Below are 12,107 nucleotides of genomic sequence, written 5' to 3'. Positions count from 1 at the left end.
TCCGCCCCCCAGTGAGTTACGTCGGCGTACCTCCCCAGGGGGAAAGAGGAGAACCTCTTCCGCGCCTCTGGGAAAGGGATGTTTTCCGTGATTTTGAGGTTGATTATTTTCTTTTCCATATGGAACCTTTCACACGTGCGGGAGTACGCAGCATGAGGTCCATGGCAGTTGCTGCACAGTAATTGTTGAGCCTGGCAGTTATCTGTATCATGATCTTGAGATGAACATTTTGCACACGTTGTTTTGCCACGACAGCAGGTGGTGCCATGCCCGAACCGTTGGCAATTGAAACAGCGCCGCGGGTTCGGGATGTACGGCCGGACAGAACAATGAATGAAACCTGCTTTGATGGATTCGGGGAGTGTGGAGTGGTCAAATATCAAGAATATATGCTTTGTCATAGTTTGCTTATCATCTCGCCGCATGGTGATGCCCCTCACTGCCGTCACGCCCTAGCCTTTGAGACCTTCGAGCAGATCGGCTTTCGTCTCATTTGTCAGATCTCGCTCAGAAATCACACCCTGAGAGCTATTGAGGCTACGGTGGGGTGTCACTCTGATGTCCAGATCTGGCATGCGATTCTGGGTAAGGAGTTTTGTGGCTTGCTGGTGACTGTTCACCTCGACCAGAACTTCGCCGGTTCTCAGTTTCTTGGCTTGGAAAGACTTGCCCAGGATGCCTTCAAGGAATTTTGTGATAAGGAACACTGACTGGGAGGAGATAGGATTTAACTTGTCAAGAGATTCAACAATCAAGAAGCGCGGATAGTTATCTGGCTTTTGGGATGCAATTGTTGGCAAGGGTGGGAATGAAGCTTCGGTGCGGCCCCTTTTCTGGGGACGATCACGTTTGGGGGGGGTGGGGGGTTTGGAAAATGCCATACGATACATTGGAAAACAGGGAGACGGGGGTACTTTCTCCTTTGACCTTACACTGGTAGTCAAAGAGGTCCCCGAGCTTCCTGCCTGGTAGACAGGCAGGGAGCCCATCGGCCGGAGCTTGGCCAAGGCTCCGACGGCCACCGTTCACGGCTTTTAAACCTTCACCTTTCAACTTCTAGCCACGGTGGGTAACAATTTAGGTATGGGGGCTCGGGTTACGCGGTGTCGCCACTTACCGTCACCAAGATTACTCAAGGTGCCCCGTGCGGGGGTATCGAAAGACAAAGAAACAAGAGCCAAAATTACAAGTACGTTTAGGTAGTATAATTATTATGAGTTCCCAAGAATTCACCTATAAACCACGTAAGCAGATCTTAGTGCACCGAGTAACTGAACCTGGGTGCTATGGCAGACTCTAATAAAGGTAGCCGTTTGGCTGGTGACTGCGATTTATCGTGGGCTACGTCTCAATTTCGGTTATAGGCCCTCGTGGTGACTGATATCGCCTGCTGTGCAATATTGTTTGTCATAAAAAAGTGGCTGGTATGGGTCTGGTGTTTTTATACATGCGAGTTAAAACACCTGACAATTCTCGGTGAAGCAACCTCGGTCATTTTAACTTGCCACTCTGAATTGGTATCGACCATAACTGTAAGAGCTATAGGTTTCGCTAAATGAGAACACCGTATTAATGAAAATATATTTGCACGTCCCCTGAGAAACAAAACCTCGCGATTATTCAAACGAAATGTCTAAAACTGCCCTACTGCTCGTTTTTTGAGTGTCATGACGAATGACTTTACTGTTGGACAAATACTTTTTATACATGAACTTATTCGTTTAAATTATTCCGAATCCTTGTATAGTTTAAACTGAATGGCTAGTGCCGCATCCAAACGGAGTACTTGTGCTTTATACCAGAACATGCATGTAATGCGCAAGTTATCAGGTAAAAGTGCGTGTTTTGACGTTTGAGCCCTTGGTTGATGGCGTTTGCTGAAGCTCCGTTGTACATTGCCACTTTTAAGCATTCCACAAAATTTCTTGTACTTTTAAGTGCAGAGTACTTAGGGGCTCGCCTTGCCATCGTGGTGTCTCGCTGGACCAAAGTAGAGCCCCATGGCGTACCGTCGTAGCGGAGTCCCGCAGAGGCTTCGAAAACCAAGCGGGTTATATAGTCATAACCGATCGAAACTCGTGAACTGCTGACGCTTGCCGTACATCTCCCCGTTGTTAAGCGCAAAAAAAAACTGCTGGTTTAGTTCAGGCGGCAAAATCTGGGTATATAACCGGCAGCTCCTGTGTTCATTTAGTTAGGAATGGCCGTTGGGTTGGTTTTTACAATCGTAAGCGAAAAAAGCGCCGCATAATAAAAAATGGCGTGTTCAAATCACGCAGAAAGGCTCCCACCACGGAATAAAAACATGGCGCGTTAGAAATGACGTAGAAAAGCTCGAGGCGCGCAGGCAAAAAATTAAGCGTGTGAAATGACGCAAAACACCTCCAGCATACGAAATTAAAGCGAGCACAAAAATAACCGCACTCCCGCTGGTGCAGTTCCTGGAAGGGGGCGCACGAGCACTGCGAAGGAGCGAAATTTTAATTGCACTGGACAAACCCCCGCTACATTCATCATGAGAAGAGTGAGAGTGAGACACGGCTATGAGGAGCGTGATCGGTGGTAGCAGTGACCGGATAACGGCGCTACAGACCATTAAGGCCAATCACTGCTCTGCACTTTCGAACGTTTTCCCATTGAGTGGAACGGCTTCAATTTTTTTACTATAACGACATAATGCTAATAACTTGAACCATCTATTAGAAGCCTTGCGTCGCAAATTGGTGTTCTACATTTTTGACGAGGAGCAATTTTTGTTAAAAGTTGCGATTTCAATGGCCTTGCAGGTTTACTTTCCTCCTAGTAGAAGTGCTGTGGCATCGATCGTACCAGCTGCTTTTAGCGGATGAGTGCTGCACAAATACAAAGAGAAATATGGGACCATACGCGTGCCAATGACGGTGAACGCACATCCACGCAAACCCTACGTAAGTTGCCTCTGCAAAGATAAATGAGATAGTCATTATAAACCCCGGTACGGTAACCGAGATCAATCCTCCCAATATAAATCATGCTTCGCAGGTAAAGTTAAGCATCGCAAATAAAGTGTACCTATCATTGCTTTCTAAGCTATGTACTATTCCTCGTGCGTTACGACGGCACAAATCACACTGTCAAATGGCTTGAATGTCACTAAAATATATCTACACCTGAAGCCCAAGAAGATAGCCCTTTCTTGACGGGCTAGTGGCTGCCCCAAGCCTTAGAGGCAATTTCTACAACGCTTCATTTTAAGCAAGCGTTTACCTACATTCATTGCAGATAATCTACTTTTGGGAGAAAAGGCTGGTTATCCGACCCACATAGGCGTATTTCTGCCAAAAGATATGCGTGTTTAAAAACCGTCTTTGTGAATAGCTTGTTTGTTTCGAACGTTGTACCATTTGCCAGTGGGTGACCTCCAACGAGTAGTGACAAGACATTTAATAGCCGGGGCAATTATGTTATATTCTACCTTTGTATAAGAATATATATCGCTATAATTTTCTACAGCATAACATATTTCAAAGTATTTTAATATTTGCGTGCACGAAAAGGCTGAAAACCAGTGCCCCTTCAACATCGGCATCAACATGACGCCATCTGCTGGCAACAAACTCCCCACTTCTGGGCTCCCGTGACGCGGCTATCGCGTTAACTGCGGTTGGTGCGCTTCTGCGTGTTGTATATCATGTCGCAGATTTGGGCATTGACGTCATGCTGCCCGGATGCGTGTTGAAGGGAAGACTAGGGCCAGTCGTAATGCTTGCGTGTGCAGGACGGCTGTATTGCGAAACGAACCGTGACGCCAGCAGCGCCGTCCTGTCTCATGGCGGCCGTCTCGGTGTTTTTTTTTTTGTCGAAATCTAAACTGGAAGGAATAAAGTAGGCTGTAAATATTGTCACGTGTTGTATAAGAAAGGGCACATGCAACGGTCGACGACGAGGCAGAAGAAACAGAATCTTCGTCTTCGGATCGCGCGCGCTGGGGCCGGTCCCTCGCCTCTCGGTTTTCGTACCAGGTACTGGCGCCGTCGTTCAGCGACTAGTACACATGCCCAAGTTTTTGTTGATGGTTCCACTGGTTGAACGACGCGACACGCTCAAACTTCTCCAGCCAGTCCTCGACGTCTTCGAACGCTTCACCACGGAAGACGGCAGGAGTGCGCGGCTGGTGAAGCGTTACCTGCGAGGCAACTGGTTGCGCCATTACTTGCGGTTGAAGCACTTGGCGTCTCGGCGCGTCGCTGGAAAGGAGGCCGTACTCAGGAGACCGGCCGAGTTGGCGGCGGCTAATCCGATGAACCAGGGTGTCAACAGAGCGTGGCCATACCGGGCTGCAAGGAGGGGTCCTGGACGTCAGGTGGTTGTTCCCAGCTCCTCCACCAGTGTAGCGAACAGCAAATGCGCGCTCCGGGTGGTAGGGGTTTTTAATGAGGCACAAAAGACCCAACAGCGACAGCCAAGGGTCTAACCTAAAGCTCGAGAGCCGAGGGACCGGCCCCAGCGCGCGCGATCCGAAGACGAAGATTCTGTTTCTTCTGCCTCGTCGTCGACCGTTGCGTGTGCGCTTTCTTATACAACACGTGACAATATTTATTTACGCTGTTATCGAGCGTGTACTCTGCCATTCTATGGTTAGCGCGCTAGCAGGCACGCATAGCCCCCCCCCCTTCTCCCCCAAATAAACGTTACACGAAAATATAGTGTCAGTGCTCCTTTGACGGCGAGCTTTTTTGAAGGTTCTCTTTTTAGCCACATGCTACTTCTCCACGTTAGACCTCTGTCAACAAAACACCTTCTTAAATGTTTACGCCTGTCGAAATATCAGTTCAAATATATATATTCACATTTACGCCACTTAATGTAGGTACGTTTTATGGGGTTCTGAGAGTAGGCGTACACCGTGAGTGATGCGCGCAGGAGTGCCACTGAAGGAACGCTTGCGCCAGAATTCAAAAGCAGCAGTTGATCGCTACAGCTGGCTTTCGACCCTGGTTGCTGTGACCTGCTGGGTCGACAGCTGTGGTTTCCTGCTCACCGGCTATGGACAATAAAATTGATAGTGTTTTCACAGAAAGCGTTATATACGTGTGTAGAAATATTTGGTGCGCTTCAGGGTGGTACACTGGCCCTAACAGGTTATAATTGCTGCCAGTACCAGCGAAACTTAAGTATTGCTACTGCCTCTAGAAGCGAAAAATTACTCGCCATCTCTACTAACGTGAAACATGGCGAGAGGCGAAGCATACAGTGCTTAAGTGTATTCCCTGGTGCCTGGGTGTGTTTGACAATGAAGATAAAATCATTTTGGGGGGTAGAGCTATACAGATTTGCTGTAAAAGTTTCTTGTTTAGTAGCACGAAGCTCTCTTGTACGAGGCATAAACGATTGTCCGGTGTTTCTTCAGTACGTGTTTCGAAGCACTACTGCGCGAGGCGTAAACGAGTGTCCCGGTGTTTTTTACACGCGTTACGTTCTAGCGCGAGGCTCGTCGGGGATATAGAGTGCGTTACATTATAGGCCGAAATCGAATTGCCCCAAATAGAATTAACTTGAGCCGAGTGGTCCGTGTCGTGTCTCGGAAGGCTTCCTTCGAAAAAAACAATCAAGACACCACCAGGCTCGTTGAGAAGCCCGAGCAAAAGCGATCCTTAAACAATACGGCCAAAACTCTGCTATGGTCTATACTCACGCCACTTTGTATCCCGAGCAAAGAGCTATATGACAGCTCTGGTTTCTATGACCGAGGACCTTCTAACATGCGATTCAAGTCCCACCATCCACTCATTACAGGCCGAAGAATCGACCATCTCCCTAGCCGGTGCAGAAACCTCAGCAGAAATATACATCACAAAGAGCCATGCAGCATGTATGACCTCCTTAAGCGGTTTTATTACACGACCTACCATAACAATTCTCCAGCATCCTCCTGGACTTCCCGCAAGTATTGTTGGAGCTCCAGCCCACTCCGCCGTGCCTGGTAACGAAGCTGCCTACCAGCGTGTTTTAGACTAGACGCACAAGGCAAGCAAGGATTTCGGTGAGCTGTGGCAGCCATGACCCCTATCGTGGTTCCATGAAATCACCCAGAATTACCATCGAGAACGAAGAGTATATCCCCCTGCGGACAAAAGCATCACTAAAGAACAAAAACGCAATCTCAGAGGCTTTAAAACTAACACATTTCCCCACCGTACTAGTGCCCACATTTTTGACCCCACCTGCTACTCTTCGAAACGCCCCTTCTGAAAAGCTCCGGGCCTCCTGTACCATATTGTGTGGTGCTTTAACAAGAACTCAACCCCCCCCCTCGGCTATTCTACTCTCATGAGCTTCGGAGATAGAGCCGTCCAGCGCGCACTCTGACGACCAGCTTGGGGTAATGAAGAGAGCCCAAGAAGCCGGACGGACTCAAGGGACACGGAATGAAGTGTCTTCGACAGCGTTCGCTGCTTTCAAAAGGCGTTTATGCGTTTTCCCTCCTTTCTCGACGATGTATTTTAAAAAATCTGCAGCAAATATGCTCGATAGCGTAACGGCGAAAGCTATGACAATGGAGTAATAGTGGCGTTGCTATTGTTAGGCCCTTTATTGAAATGTCCGCTTTATATTTTTTATTTTGTTAATTATCGGTTTCTAGCGCAATCCCGACATTACCAGGGCCATTCACAATTAAACGAGCGCATTTTCTGCAGCGGATCAGATGGTATTTGTATGCGATGAACTCTGTAAGGTCTACCTGAGTGACTCCTGGAAAACGAGGACAGCGAAAACAGGGTGTCTTGAAACACAGCGCCGGGCGGTCAGCAACGAGGTGAGTGGTCGCCACGCCTAACCCGACAACCAAAATTCGCCAAAAATCGCCATGCAAGTTTATAACATCCCTGAAATAAGGCAGGCGACGAAATTGGACTTCTAGAGGTTGATGAAAAACGCCGTATGCGTGAGCAAATGCAATGAAGTCCTAAGTGACACGGAATTAAGTTTAGAAGAAACCAGCTCAACATTGAAAACAAATGACTAAGCGTTAAGAAACAACTCACAGGGGCACTGCTGGACTAGCAACAGAACGTTTATTATAAAGATCAAACATATATACGGGATGTGAGTGCTTATCACATATAAAAATATAAACAGCTGGCTGCTTTAGACAAGCCCCTTCAAGGCCGAAAAACGCTATCGCGGAAATGGGTCCTTGTCATGCCCGATGAACTAGTCTTGGCACATGCCCGCCTAAGGTACAGCTTTTCCTTTTTGGTCAGCAGTACCGACGGGCTGCTCACGCACGCGCTTCCGTTCGCGCCCATCATAATGACCTGCATTATTTCTCTCGACAGCTTGTTTTTGTTTTTTCCTGTGCTAGAAATATCAAACATGTTTGCGCTGCTTCCACACTGTCGGGAATGCATACTCAGGTTTACTGACGTGGCCGTCGTTTTCGAAATTGCTGCTTATTCGCTGGCTCTATCGTTCCTGCAACGGCCTGTCTGGTGCACATAATCTTTTCCACAGGGACTCAGCGCCTTCGACGCACTTACAATATGTTGTCTAGTGATTCGTCTTGCATATTCGCCTGTCTGAGGCGTTGTTTACTTGGCGGCATAGGGTGTATGCTTTCAGGGGAGCTGGGCGCATCACCTTCACACCCTGTCTTGCCGCAATTTTGTTTATAATGTGGGACCGGCCGTGCACGTACGAAACCCCGGCGACCTTCTTTCTTTGCTCAGTAGTGTTCGTCGAGTCTTCTGACTTGATCTCGTGTTTTTGTCTTTGCAGAACGGACTAGCACCAGCTTGCTGTGATCAATTGGTCGGAGTATCCTGCCTGCCTTAATCGGGCAAATTGCTTGCCGAAGCTGACGCAAATCTGTATATGACACGACCTTTGAACGGCTGACTTGAGGGCCGTGAAAACTAGTTCTCCCTTCAGGTTCAATGAATGAACGGAATCGTAAAGAAGAAACCTTTAACTTGAGCGGGTTTCATGTTGCCAACAGACATGCTCAGGTCTGAATTCAAGAGTGAGGCCAAGAAACCTGATTGTGCCTCCATGTGGTAGTTCGTGCCTAAATACCAGGCACTTTCAACTGTCCTTGAAAGTGCGCAGCGCACCGTCCTTGAAGTCGTAAGATCGGTTCGAAACGTTTTTACTGCAGAAAACTAAAACGTTGTCCACATACCTAACAGCGCTAGGACCCTCTCATCTTTCAGGCTGTCTCGGACATTCCGGTTGTATGCTGCCATAAAGGCGTCGCTTAGGTATGGCCCCACAAGTGATCTAATACAGACGCCACTCGACTGGATGAAGTACTCACCTTCATAGCACAGTATCGTTGATTGCAAGTATGCGTCCAGTAGCTCCAAGAAGGTGTCACTGGAAATACCAGCCCTGTCGTGTAATGCTACCGTGCTTTGTTCTTCTATCATCCTGCGGAGAATTGGCATGAGCTCTTCTTGCGGTATGTAGAAATACATGTCCTTCACATCGATGGAAAACCCATATACGAGGTCGGCACCCTTGCCGTTCCAAAAGGCGATTACCTCATCAGAGTTCCGTTTGCTGTATGGGTCTTGCACCCTCAACTGAGACAACTGCCTCGCCAGGAGGCGGTTTTCAGGGTTTGCAGGTGGTGTGCTGAGAACCCATGAAAGCATAGAGGTTGTGCCGCCAAGTAAACAAGGCCTCCGACGAGCGAATATGCAAGACGAATCACCAGACAAGATATTGTAACGTGGCGGCAGGACAGGCGACATGAACGATGAGACAGTCGAACGATCTATTTACAGATTATTTAATCCCAGCCTACGGTAATCCCCCGATTACCCGATTAATCCCTGGGTAAACCCGATTAATTAAACCCTGGGTAATCCCGATTACCAAGCCTACGGCTCGGTAATCCCAGCCTACGACGACGAAGAAGATCTGTCTGTGCGCTCTGCCTGCACGGGCGGCCGCCATGTAAATAATCTGTAAATAGATCGTTCGACTGTCTCATCGTTCATGTCGCCTGTCCTGCCGCCACGTTACATTTTGGTGGAGTGTGCAGGCCCCTCCCCGTGCTGGCCGCAGCTGCACACCTCATCGGCATCGTGGCAATCTTCGAGGGGGCGTGACCCACGTCGGAAGCCCCAGCCCCGCCGCTACCAGCACTCGACGACGTTCCCCCCGCCCCGTATCCCCAGCCCGTGACCAGCCGATTCAGAACCGCCAAGACCCGATGACGTGACCAGACGACGATGACGTGTCCCCAGCCCAGTAGTCCGACGTGGTTCCGGATACCTTCGACGTTTCGTCGGTGCCTTGATGAGGTCGTGTCGCGGGACCAGGCATCGCCTACAGAATCCTCATCCTATGTGGCGGCAAGGGCGTCATTGTACAGTGTCATCTCATCTTTCGTCCTCACCACATCACGCAATACGGCGGCGTCGACCGGGACGGTCGCTTTCAACCCGGGGGCCATGTCACGAGAAGACGATGAAGAGGGCAACGCAGCGTGGCTCGGTAATCCCAGCCTACGACGACGAAGAAGATCTGTCTGTGCGCTCTGCCTGCGCGGGCGGCCGCCATGTAAATAATCTGTAAATAGATCGTTCGACTGTCTCATCGTTCATGTCGCCTGTCCTGCCGCCACGTTACAATATTGTGAGCGCGTCGAAGGCGTTGTTTACAGCATACCGCTGAGACCCTGTGGAAAAGAATATGTTGGCTAGACAACCCCGCGCATGAACGATACGGCCATAGAACGCGTAGCGATTTTGAAAACGACGGCCTCGTCAGGAAATCTGAGTATGCATTGCTGACAGTGCAGATGCAGCGCAAACCTGCTTGATGTTGCTATTACAGAAAAAAAACAAAAAGAAGCTGCCGATAGACATAATGGAAGCCCGTATGATAGACTCAAAACGCAGCACGTGAGTGAGCAGCCCGTCGGTACTGCTGACCGAAAAGGAAAAGCTGTACCTTAGGCAGGCATGTCCCAAGACATCGTTCATGGGGGATGACAAGGACCCATTTCCGCGAAAGCGTTTATCTGCCTTGAAGGGACGTGTCTAAAGCACTAATACTTTTGCATTTTTCTCTGCCCCTGTCCCTTGTTCAAATATGCAGCGCACGTTAATATCGAACTGAACAGTATACCAACTAGCCCCTAAACAACCTTTGCGTCCTCTTGCGTGTTTCTAGTAGTTCAAAACGTTTGGTGTTGAGTCCAAGTTAAGTCATTGAATGGCTATATGTCCATAGTTCGTTATTAGTGCAAATCAGTATATGTGTAAACCCCCCTGCTCCTCTCAGCTTTCATTCCGGTGTCAACGATTTACTCGGCGCCGCTCCGGAGCTTCTCCTCACCAGCGCTGACGCCTCTTTCACAAGTAATTTTCCCCTCGCCTTCACCGATGCCCCTTTGGCAAGTTGCGCAGGCGGCAGCTAACGGCGGTAGTGCGGTTATCAGATGGTTGCGAAACAGAAACAGATGCACGGATGGGCGTAAGAGATCCGCTGGCGATTACTATACTCCTTAATAAGAAATTTGTGCGCAGCGCGAGCTTCAATCTTCTCAGTCACGGCGCATTTCTGCTGCGTCTCAGGGAGTGTTCGCGTCATCAGCGAACGCACGGTGGCGTTCGCTAATCTGTTGCTTCCTCAGCGCGCTGCCGCCGCCCGCCAGCATGTTGCAAATCGTGCTTGGACATCCCGCGCAAATATCACGTAGGTTGAATTGGCGGAAAAGGAAACAGCGTCTTGGGAAAGTGTTAGGGGGAGGGCGCTCCTTGACGGAGGCGCATGAGACATGTGCGAGGGAAAGGCATTGAGAAAGATGGCGACGTAGCCGCAGGTGTCGTACTACACTAAGTCTTCGCTAGACGCTCCCCTCCATTTTCTTTCTTTCGTCGCGGCTGCGTTCGCTCACTCGGTCATGCGGACATAAACATACCCCGCTCCCGCAAAGCCCAGGTACCGGCTGCCAGAGGGCTGCCCCCTAAGACGACCCAAACCCCCACTACCGTTTCAGCTCGAATTCCACTTCGCCAAGTAGCTGCAAATCTCTCCCGGTTGAAGGGAAACTTGCCCAGTTGGAACGCCCGCGTCAGCCCATATTTCTTTTTTAGCTTGAGAGGCCTTCCGAGCGACATTTTCGCTAGTGTTTTCACGCCTAATTATGTACCATCAACGGTTGCCAGTTTATGCGAGCACAGTTTGCGGGTGGAAAAAAGGGGGGCGTTCACTCACAGCTAGGTTTCATGCCACTATCGATGATATGCCGGTTGTGCTGGTGGGAAATTTAGATGCCGAAATTACATGGCTTAATCCGCAGAGCCGGCTGTCCTTAATCGAGCGGTTCTGGTGTGGGTTGATGTGTTACACAGACATCTCACACAGACAGTCATGTGCCGCCGAGGGGGAAACGAAACGGACGGCCATATGTTTGTACGTGAGAATAGAGCTCAAGGGCTTCCAGGTTTAAACTCCGTATGGGACGGATGCCTGCCATTTGTTTGGAGGAAGAAGAGCACGAATTGAAGGGTTGGCCCGAACTGTGCGAATGGGCACAAAAACAACAGTATGCAGCTGGCACCACCTTATTCGCTCAAATTCACCTCATCGAGTAGCGGCGAATCCCTCCCGGATGAACAGAAACTTGCACGCTTGAAACGCTAGCGTGAGCAAATATCACATCGTCCGAGGTCTGTCAGGGTATATTTTCGACCGTGTCTGTCACTTCTAAACACGCGCACATGACCGGTTGCCGGTTTATGCGTGCACAGGTTTGTAGTAGAGAAAAGTGGGAGGGAGGAGGGGGACGTGCACGCGCAGTTATAGGTTCAATGCCCGTACTGACGGATTGCATCTCCGTTGTGCTGGTTCAAGGTTTAGACGAGGACGTTAAACGGCCAAATAGGTCCTCTCCGGAGTCCTTAGTGGTAGACCGGAATGGGTTTGTTTGTTACAGAAACAGTAAGATACTTATGACGCGGGAGGGACACAGGCAGCTGTATGTTTGTGAGCAAGAACAAAGCTTGGATCCTCCTGAGGTTCATTCAGCTAATTGGCTAGGAAGTATGATCCATTGCAAATTACCACAAACGTGTTTTGTTTCGTGAACTCTATTTCAGTAATTTTTTTCC

Source organism: Haemaphysalis longicornis, unplaced genomic scaffold, assembly GCF_048455015.1.
Source record: "Haemaphysalis longicornis isolate Haplotype H1 unplaced genomic scaffold, Haemaphysalis longicornis Haplotype H1 scaffold_7, whole genome shotgun sequence".
NCBI classification, from domain to species: domain Eukaryota; kingdom Metazoa; phylum Arthropoda; class Arachnida; order Ixodida; family Ixodidae; genus Haemaphysalis; species Haemaphysalis longicornis.
The sequence above is the reverse complement of the archived record's forward strand: the minus strand, read 5'-3'. Positions refer to the sequence as shown.